The sequence below is a fragment of the Gastrolobium bilobum genome, unplaced genomic scaffold, assembly GCF_033153095.1.
Source record: "Gastrolobium bilobum isolate Gb01-03AN ecotype WA unplaced genomic scaffold, APGP_CSIRO_Gbil_v1 utg1374, whole genome shotgun sequence".
Classification (NCBI taxonomy): Eukaryota; Viridiplantae; Streptophyta; class Magnoliopsida; order Fabales; family Fabaceae; genus Gastrolobium; species Gastrolobium bilobum.
In genome coordinates, this window is record NW_026897474.1 from 258606 (window position 1) to 269840 (window position 11235).

Below are 11235 nucleotides of genomic sequence, written 5' to 3' on the forward strand. Positions count from 1 at the left end.
AAGGGATCCTCTGATCAGCGGAGTCAATTACATCTGAGGTACCTAGGACAGCGGAAAGCTCGGGGAAGTTTCCTCATATGGGTGTTTTGACGAACTGTATGAGGGGTACCACTTAACATGACAGGTACGAAAAATAATATAGAAGTTTTGGAATTTTGTGAAGATTCCTCTCTATTGAAGTTTGAATTATGATGTGTACTATTTTATTTGCTTGACTTCTTGAAGGCTTATAAGTATAAAAATCCTGCCTGTGATGTTACATGGAATGTTCTCAATAATGTGATGTTATTGAGTGGGGTAGTATTCTTCGTTGTATATGGAGCCCTATATTCTAAGAATCTCTTTATTTAGGCCATTGACTTATCAACCACGTCGTTATATAGAAACATTTAAGTTCTTGACCAGTGAGTAGTAGAATGGTGTGACATCAAGAGTGAATGTTGATATAGGGATTTTGAGGAGTCATCTGCTTATTGTCATACTCTATTTCAAAAGTGAAATCTGTTGTAGTAACCAGATTGATGTGCAGTGACTTGTAGATGCATAGCTGGAGGTAACATAACGTAGTGTGCGAATAAGATAGTGTTAAACACTTGAAGTAAGTAGCCTTTGGGAAGGTAGGACGAAGTTTGGGGAAAAACTTCAAAACAAGTTGGGGAGAGTGTAACATCTCACATAATTGGGGAAAATACATAAAATACTTTAGGACATAAGAAGGCATGTGTGACAATTTGAATCACATGTAATATTTGTTTGGTCTTCGAATTATGTGGTTATTAGCATGGAATTAATATTGAGTTAGGAAATTATTAGAACTAAGATGATAGGTGAGAATTTATTTTAGGCATGTGAAACCATAGTTAAAAGATGTAGAAATAAATTGATAGAAACTTATAAAAAGATTGCAAATAATTAGGGGGCACATGAAATGATAGGGCATGGGTTAATTCCTAAGATAGGAGAACAATTGGACTTATGCATTTTGAACCCATTTTTCCTTTAGGGCCACGGCCCAAGGATCTTTGAAGGAGGCTTGTAATCATCTAAATTTCTCCTAACCTTGGGTAACTTTCACTCAAAATAAGAAATCTGCATGGTAGTAGGTCAATGGCCAAGAATTAAACACATAGCAACATCTATCCACCCTAGTTCTCCATTCCATGTGCGCCTAGGATGTGTAGGAAATTCTGAAATTGCTTGCTACTTTATCCAAAACCAAGACAACCTTGTTTCACATGCAGTCAATGAGTAATGAGTATTCAGCTTGCATGAAATTCTATTGGCCAAAAATCACACACTTCTTATCCTCTCCATTCTCTTTTGTGCGCATAGGTAGAATGGGAAATGTTGTTGCTTGTAACATTAGATAAACTCAATCAGCTCTAGAACCACCCCTTGTACCTCTTGCATGCGCTAAGAATAGGAGAGAAGATAAAATTTCGGTCACATGTCCTAGTAGTCACTTTCCACCTTAGCCTTGCATGTTCACCATGTGGCAAAAACAATCTTCCATCACCTCTTGCATGCGCTTGGAGTATATAGAAAGCAATCTGATTTCTTGTAGCTTTAGCCAAGTGCTTCCAGCTTTAATCCATGCAACCAATTGGAGAGAGATGTGTGCAGCTTGCATGTCATTTAATTGGGAAGAAAACACACACACATTGCCCACCCTTTTGCGCTGAACCAATGGGAAGGCATGCATCAGAATGCATGTATTCTTAGTGGCTAGGAGGTTAGGTACTCAGCCATCTCACCCTATTACTTGTGCGCCTAAATGATGAGCAACAAGTTGATTGCTTATTAGACTAACCAAACCCTTCGGCCTTGCCAACCACATGCACCCAATGAAACCAAAAAGAATTCTGCATTTGTGTCATTATGGTCCAGCACTCAAACTCATTCTCCCTCCATTCATTGTGCGCACATTGGGAGGGAGAGAACTGATCATTCTTTGCAAAATAAAACAACACCCCTTTTCTCCCATCACTCCTCTAGGCCATAAAGGTAAAGAACCCAAAGAGAAAAGAACAACATTGTAACTCAACCCTTTTTTCTTCCTAAAAACCGTGACTGCCTTTGGAGAACCACACAAACTTAGTTGGAACAAAATCTTACATTGTCATTATTTCTCCTAGTTGGAACCGTGAGTCCCTTGAGCAAGGGACAAAACAAACTCAACATCCCCTCTTGGTTCTCTGGTCCAGCCGAAGGTTCACCATAAGAAGGTGAGCTATCTTCCTTGCTCCTTATTTCTCCCTTCACTCGAATCATCTCTCATGGATGGTTATATTAATTGAATAAGTTGACAGCATGCTTTAGGTCCTTGTAGCGCATCATAGGTTGTATGATTGAATCTTGGAATATGAATCCTTATATTTTTGGTTTAGACAAACCCATTCTGTCTTGGTAAAATTCTGTTATAAATTAGGTCCTTTTTGTATTAAAAATACAACATGAGTTAGGCATTGTTTTCACTCAGTTATGGCCTTGTTAAGCTAAAATTTTGAGCAAATATTATGAGCCCGTCGTATTGTGAAGCCACTTCTGTTTTGATGAACCTTGTTGGGTACTTAGTCCTCTTTAAATTATGTAGACAGCATGATAATAAGCTTCCCTTTTTGCGCATCCTATGAGTAAAGAAGTAGGAAATTTTATGAATAAAAATCTTGAGTAACTACTATGTCAAAACCGATTCTGCCATATTTGGGAATCTTGAGAAACCTTCACTGTTAAACGATGGGAAGACTATTTTGAAGTCAGAATATTTTTACGAAAATAACCTTGTTGGCCGATTGGAAACATGAACTCTTAAGCTTGGAAATTCGTTGGTAATTTATATGAATAGCTAGAATGTTTTTCTGATTTGATTGCGTTTGAATATATATATATATAGGTGCGCATACTTTGTGAGACATTGGATCGTTTTAGTTGCTTCCTGATAAATTAATGGTGACGTGTGAGGTAAGTGTCTGGTGGCATTACCTTCTGTGACTGCTAGCTAGTGCATGGATTATGAATTGTTGCTCTCATGTTTTGGATCTGAATTCTGTATACGATATCCGTATTCTGTTCATGGATATAATATGCTGGATATTCTGTTGAGGAGAATAATTGTTATACAGCTTTCTGATATTGGAATCCATGAGATATATGTATCTTGATTATTATCTAGTCATGCATATACACCTCATAATGCATTTGTTTCTTTTGTGTGTGAAGCATATCATGGCATACACGCACAAATTTCGTGCTGCACATGGACTAGAATATTTATATAAATATGCATATGATTGAGCACGCATCATATAGGCATACCTCGATACCAGGGCAGGGGACACTTGGCTTCCGTCCGCATAGGTTACAGTTTGAATCCTTCTGTTGGAGCCACTCAGGATAATCCACTGTATCTGTTAGTGTTATGTGCACAGTAGTGCTATGAACGTACACTTCTGGCGTTATATACGCACTATGATTATGATTCAGTGATACGTGCACCGTAATGCTATGAACGTACACTTCTGGCGTTATATACGCACTATGAAAATGGTTAGTACTTGACGGATTTGAACTGATGATGTGACTGTTTTGTAATTATGTATCTAGTTAGTACTGTTGCATTACTGGTTTTGTTATCACACTACTGGGATTTTTCTCACCCCTTCGGGGCTGCTATTTTTATAAAATGGCAAGAGGACGAAAGAGCATTTGAGGACTTGAATTATTTGGATAATTGCTATAAATTCTGCTGTTTGGGCATGCTTTGCTGTTTTATTTTATGGATGACTGTATGAATTTGAGAAGCTTGTATTACTGTTGGACTATGGCTTTATTGCTGTTTTTATGATTTTTATGACCAACAAGTATTTTGGAAACAGATTTTAGAAACGTTTTGCGAAAATGGTTTTTCACGTTTTATTTAATGCTGATTTTTAAACAGTTTCACGAGCACTTTGCGAGTTATGTTTCGAGGGGCTAACGACCTCGGATTTCCTATTAATTTATATGCACGTGAAGCCCCACGTGTCTAGTTTCTGATTATAACAGCTTTACAACGAATTCTAAAAACTTAATTTTACACGAATTTTTAAAGACAGCAAGGTCTTCCAGGAAATTAACCCTTTCAGCAAGTTAAGAAATTTTGAAAGTATACTCTGAAATTTATAAGAACCCGATTTCAATTATAACTTTTTAATCAAATAACATGCAAATGATTTTTCAGTACTTAAAGTTTGATGAAAGAACTCTAATTCCGCTTAGAAAACAACTCTCTTGGCTGCAGACAAGGGAGGGTGTTACAGCAAGGGATTTAGTGAAGTAGGGAAGCATAGGGAAACAAAATACGACGAAGCTGGAATGGTCAATCCCAAAGCCACACAAGGTCCAGCCTATTGGCCTCGGCATATAGCCTACGGGTTTCAAACCAAGGAGTGTTCCCAGAACATCAACCAAGGCACCATCCATCCATAACCACCTGAGACTTCCTAGTGTGCTCCTCTATGGATCGAACACCACGACCCCAGGTCAACTGGAACTCCCTCACGGAGACCTATCCAGTGGAAGTCCGTAATGCCCGAAGGCAAACAGTCTACTGGCCAGAGACACGGTACATCCTATGTACCACAACACATACAATATGCATGAGCATGTTATCCTATATTATTCACATATATTTCCTACCATTACCCTCAAGGAGCATGGTGAACACACACAGGGATCAAACCCCAGTACCAAGGGATTAACTTAATAATCTCCTCTTCTACAGCTCCAATGAAATACTTTCTGAGCTAGGTACACAAACAGAAATGCCTACACATAGGACATTCCCAATTAATTTCCCTTCACTAAACACATGCAAGTTATCAAGCCTATAAGCATGGTTCAAGAGTACTTACCACAATCCCTTTGGTCCGGGACCAAGGGCAACCCACCGAGCTCACGATTCAGTGTTCAAATTCGCGGGAGGCAACCTACAATGATCACACGAGGATCATCAGTACAGGGTGAATCCACCAAAATCACAAAACGTCAAAATCCTCTCCCCACCAATGTGAGGTTCGGCCAACATAGTGCAATTTTTCAAAATATTTTCCTAAATTTTCTTTTTATTTTTCTTTAGCATTATAATGCTACCTCATTACCATTTTAGGTCCCACTTTCCATCCTATACCATCATAACACTCTTTTTCCATTTATCCCACCCTAGGTTCAATTTCCATTTCCACACAATCCCACCATTTTCCCTTTGATTTTCAAAGCATCCAATCATCACACAACCCTTCTAATTACCATTTAACAACACAACATATCAACCACACAATTTCACAACATCAAACCCCAATTTTCCTCCCTATGGACGAATTCTCCATAGCATCACACCAAGGGATATCCAATCCAATTTAGCAAGTCAATACATCATAACATCCTACTATTAACTCCTATAAACATCCAACAACTCAATTACACAATCACATAATCACTCAAATTCCACAAAGTCATGAAATCACACTCAAAAATCCACTAAGTTATCATCCAATTTCTCAATAATTTTTATTTCATTTATCACTCTAAAATATCATCCTAAGTCACACAAATTGACTCCAGGGTTCATGAAATTGAATCAACCAATTCAACCAATAAAGAGTGTGGAAACTTACCCCCAATCAAGGCCTAAGACTCCTCCAAGACATATCCAAGCATTGGAGAGCCAAACAACTCCATGAGTGCAAATCTACACCAAATGGCCGCGAGTTTGGGGGGGGTTCTCAAAATCTAGGGAGTTTCATGGGAAACCAATGGTTGGGTTGGGTTTGGATGATGATTTACTTAAACTTTCATGTGTAACACTTTGATTTTTGGAGGAGATTTGATGGTGTTTGAAGATGATGAAGTTTTGAGAAAAAACTTGCACTCTCCATGGAAGACCGCGGGTTTGAGAGGAGGGAGGGGAGGAAGTGACACGAGCTGTCGAACTCGCGCAAATTAAAAAAAAATTATTAGGGTTCAGAAAATTTGTAGTAAAGTGGAAACCCTAAGTTGTCTCTCAAGAAAATTGTTTTGGTAAAAATCGCTTATGATGACAGAAAATTAAAACGGGGTTTTGGATTTTGATTGAATAATTAAAAAGGCAGAATATAAATTTGGAATAAAAATTCGTAATTAAAAATTAACCAACCTAAGGTTAGGGTTCCATGGACATCTTTCCTCGGATAAAAAATGTCAGAATCGTGATTGATTGTCAATTGAATCATAATCCTTATTTCCAATTGACGACCCTTTATAAGCGATCGCTTAGCATTTGATCAAATACGGTGCTTCTACTCATACAATCGCAGAGTATCATCCCGTTTGATTTAAGTTCATACGGTCAATCAATCTAATCATCAAATCTGATGATTAATCCCTTTCCATAATCGCAATCGCGAACCTCAGATTGAATATCCACGATCGCACGATATCAATCTGAGTTGGGAAGGGAAACGAAATTGATTTATAATAAAGCGCAGACCCTCAAGACTAATCCATGGAATCTGTTACCCTTAGGTTGATTAAAAAGTTCTTAGCCTCGCATGGCTAAGGTAAACATGATTAAAATAAAATTAAAAGAAGAAGAAGAAAAAGATGAAGAACGCGAAGAACGCTTCAGAGAAAGTGCTTTGATCCCAGAATTCGAAAATTACAGAATCCCTAAAATGTTTCCTACTCTGCCGTCATATACCCCTACCCAAAGCGGGTTAGGGTTCAGTTCTGATCGGCCCATCTGTCTAAAATACGAAATAAAATAAATAAAATAAAATAAAACTAAAACTTGGCTTTGGACCACTTAAGTAACTCGGTTTTAATTTAAATTACAAGTCCAATAATAAAATAAAACTTCAGCAAAACGCGTCTGACTTGGCGTAAGAAATCGACCAGCTTCCAGTACGAATTGGGCTTCTGACTCTTCATAAGAATTGTAGCCCTCTATGTTATCTGAAAAACCCAACAAGAATGGAGTCAATCTGACAACTGTGGACCGAGATATGGCCAAAATACAGAAGTAACGTAAAGCTGAAAAATTCTGACGAAAATAAATTAAACCCAAACAAAAACTAAAAATGTAAATTAACTCAAAACATCATTATTTTATTCAAATAAATCCTAAAAATACTAATCAAGAGTAACAAATAAGTGTAATAAAATATGAGTTATCAGGAAGGTGATGATGTAATAGTGACTTTGCCATGTGGCAAGATTCACTTAAGTGGGGTGGGTCAGACCGCCACCTCACGCGTTTTCAATTTAATTCAAAACTCCCTCCGATTCCACTAAACGTCAATAATTTCATAACATATTTAGAAACTCTTGTTTTTAACATTAACCATTATCCTTTAATTACCCTTGATGAGATGAATCTGGAGTTTTCCGGTCGTTCGGAAAAATTGCAGTTTTAAGCTATTACGCGCGCCGTAGGCACGCTTCCCCAAACTCACTAATTTATGTCAATTTTCACCAGAAATCATATATCCTAGTCATATACACCATTTATAACTTTGATCCAAACCTATAGCTCAAAATTCAATCGGCACGCTTTACGGTGCAACTGTACTGCAGTATTTTTACCCGGTAAAAACACTATTCATCGAATTTTCAGAGACTTGCCTAATCACTCAATTTTTCGTTCTGAATCCATTTCCAGGGTTATTTTTTATCATTCGAGACCTCATACTCTATTTTTACTTTATGTTTCTAGTTGTTTCAATTGTATAATTGTATCAGGATTATGTCTGGACTACGTGTTGTAGATCCGTGACTTAGATAGGCACTTATTTATTTATGAGGTATTTATGTTAGCTGGCTATTTGCAATTTACATACAGGCAATATTTTGAAAATGAAGTAGGTAATTCATCTTGGTAATGATAATGACGTCATAATTGAACAGAAAAAGATATTCTGCAAATTTTTAATTAAGCGTGGCTTAATACGATGACATGTCAACAAACCGGGTTAACACGGGGTGTTACATTTTATGGTATCAGAGCACTTTCTAGGGAAAAAGCATGTATGTATTGCAACAACTTAGGATGTTTTGTTGTGAGTCGTGTCTGTGTGTTCTCTCTATTGGGTTTTTGCTATGATAATGCATGTGTGACCACACTGCGTGGACCTGATCAACTCATTCTTTGTGTAACTTGTGCATGTCCTGGTTGCATTGGCTGATATGCAGGTGGCTTGACTAGCCGACCAGGAGGCCATGAGAATGGCAAACCAGGCTATGTTGGACGCCGTCAGAGAGGCGAACAGGAAAGCCACTGAGGATGTTTTGGAGGCAAACCGCTTGGCAAACATGACTATGATTAGGGTCATGTTGGAGGAGATGAGGGCTGGTCCTGCTGTTGGTCAGTTCCCTCTGCCACCACCTCCACCTCCACCTAGTCTGCAAGACGAGAGCCAGAGCCATGTTGAGGGCACTGGTCATACTACTGGGGTGATAGAACCCTATGTGGAGCCTGCTGAGGATCGCGATGTGTTAGACCATCGGCTTAATTCTTTTCGCAAGCATAAGCCACCTACCTTTGATGGGTCTTATGATCCTATTGCTGCGGCGAGATGGCTACAGGCGTTGGACAAGATCTTCCGGGTCCTGCAGTGTACTGATCCGCAGTCCAGTTAATGAGAATATGAGACAAGTAGTTGGGCTTAGTTATGGTCCAATCCAATTGCAAAGACAAGGAAGAGAGTAATGGACTGAAATGAATGGTCACTTTGGCTAGGGCTAGGTGAATGAAAATTCATCCAAACCCTAGGTATATAAGGCGTATAAGGTTTTTGTAGAAAACCTAGTCTCTGGACTTCCTTCTCTTTTGCTCTCTCTCATCCACAACACTTGAGCTCCTACCTTGTTCTATAGCCTAGCATCCAAGGTTGTAAGGACTCAAGAAGAAGAAGCGTTCTTCGTTGCCATTGAAGAGATTGTGTGGATGATTGCTTTAGGGGGTTGGAGAGATTTAACCCTACAAGTGAAACATTTTTTGTTGCCGTTACAGAGACTATGTAAATCACCGTCAGAGTGGCTTGGAAAAATTCAACCATGCAAGAAATGGTTTTTTGGGTTAAAGTGCCAAATGTGTGAGCTTTACACTTTTCCATGAATTCTATTGAGATTTTTGTTTTTATGGAATGCATAGTCAATGCAAAGGTTGCATATTTTTTCATTATGAACATGAAAAGTTCACATCTTACTATGCCTTTGTGATCTTGATTTGATAAAGATTCCACCTTTTCTCACTTTCACTTAGGGCATATAGGGACCTAATTTGTTGAAATAGAACTAATTCGTGCTTGATTGGTAGATACCAATTGATATTCAAAATTTCAACGAGCTCAACTAATCCAGTTTTGAGTTTGAATCTCTCCGCTCTTCCTGAGAATTATGACTCTCAAGAATCAAACCCAGTATTCTTTAGGCAGGTTAAATCCCAAAATCTAGTTGGGAACTCTTAGGTAATGAGTGACTAATGTAAAACCTTGTTTGTCTCATGTATAATATTAAGTGTCATTTGATTTAATTAATAAAAGGCATAATGGTAATTGACTATTAAGGAAGTTATTTATAAAGATAAGAAACTGTTGATAGGTGCAGTTATAAAAAGGATAATGGACAATTTTCTTATAAAGGGGTCTGAGAGAAACTAACGTCCATCATTGTCTGCCCATGAGAGTTGTATCCCATCTCTATCAGAAGAAGATACAAGAAGAGAAAGGGTCAAGACTCTAAGAAAGTATTCTACCGTTAAAGATCTTCCGCATTTATGGACAAATGTATGTTTATGTGAAACACATGAATTCTAAAGATCCTTTTTCATGTTCTTGATGTGATTGTTGTTGAACATGAATTATTGATTAAATACTTACATGTGGTATCAGAGCATGTGTTTAAGAATTTATGTTTTTCCATATATAATTATGAATGAATTCTTAATTGTAACATCCCCGTCTCGAGCCGGTTCAATTAACATACATATGATACAAACAGAAACAGCGGAAGACTTAACTTACGAAAATACGAACTAACTTTTTCTTTTTCTTTAATCCTTTTTCACATGACATATCACATTGCATACTTCTTCTAATTTAATTCTTATTTTACGGAGACGAAAATCGGACAGAGTAACCTCTGTAAATCGGACAACTGGGGATTTTCCAATCCCACACTCAAGAGTTCCTGATAGACAGTTTAAACAATATATATTTCCAGAAGTACCAGTCATGCAAATATACTCAGATACCCATCTATGGGCGCATGCTGAACTTGGCTCCGTGCCACAAATCTAATAGCATGCAATCCAATACATAACATAACTGAATATTACATAGTCATATCATCATGCCTGAATACATAAATATACAAGTATCGAATATGAACACTATGCAACAATACATCTCCAAAAATACGTCTAAGACAAATAGTAGCATCCGACCACCCAGAACTCCACATCCTCATACTAGTACCTCTAGCCACGGTTAGTGTCCTTGTCCCATGAGGCTCTTCAATTAACTGTGTTCCTGAAATCATATCCCCAAACGGGGTTAGAGACGAATCTCTAGTAAACTCCAGGTTTATTGAAAACCCTCCATACCCTGGGCTCACTTCCTGCATGACAGTCAGATACATAATATACAAAACACCATATAAACAATTATCATAACTGAACAAAGCATATATACATATCTTATCAAAGACAAACGCAGTCATTCCCAAGGGATGACCCCAAGCGAAAATCAACACGCGTAACAAATATCTTTTACAAAAATCATCACAATACTCACATCAGAACAAAACGTGTTATATCAGAGACGTACGCAATCGTTCCCAAGGGATGACCCCAAGCGGAAATCAACGTACGTAACAAATATCATTTACAAAATCATCATACATATCCCATAAAACATGTCATATAATCAAATATCATAACCAAACAAAACATATACACATATCTTATCAGAAACGTACGCAGTTATTCCCAATGGAGGACCCCAAGCGGAAATCAACGCACGTGTTCCCAAGGGAGGACCCCAAGCGGAACCAGAACATATCAGAGGCGTACGCAATCATTCCCAAGGGATGACCCCAAGCGGAAATCAACGCACGTGTTCCCGAGGGAGGACCCCAAAGCGGAACCAGAACATATCAGAGGCATACGCAGTCATTCCCAAGGGAGGACCCAAGCGGAAATCAACGCACGTGTTCCCGAGG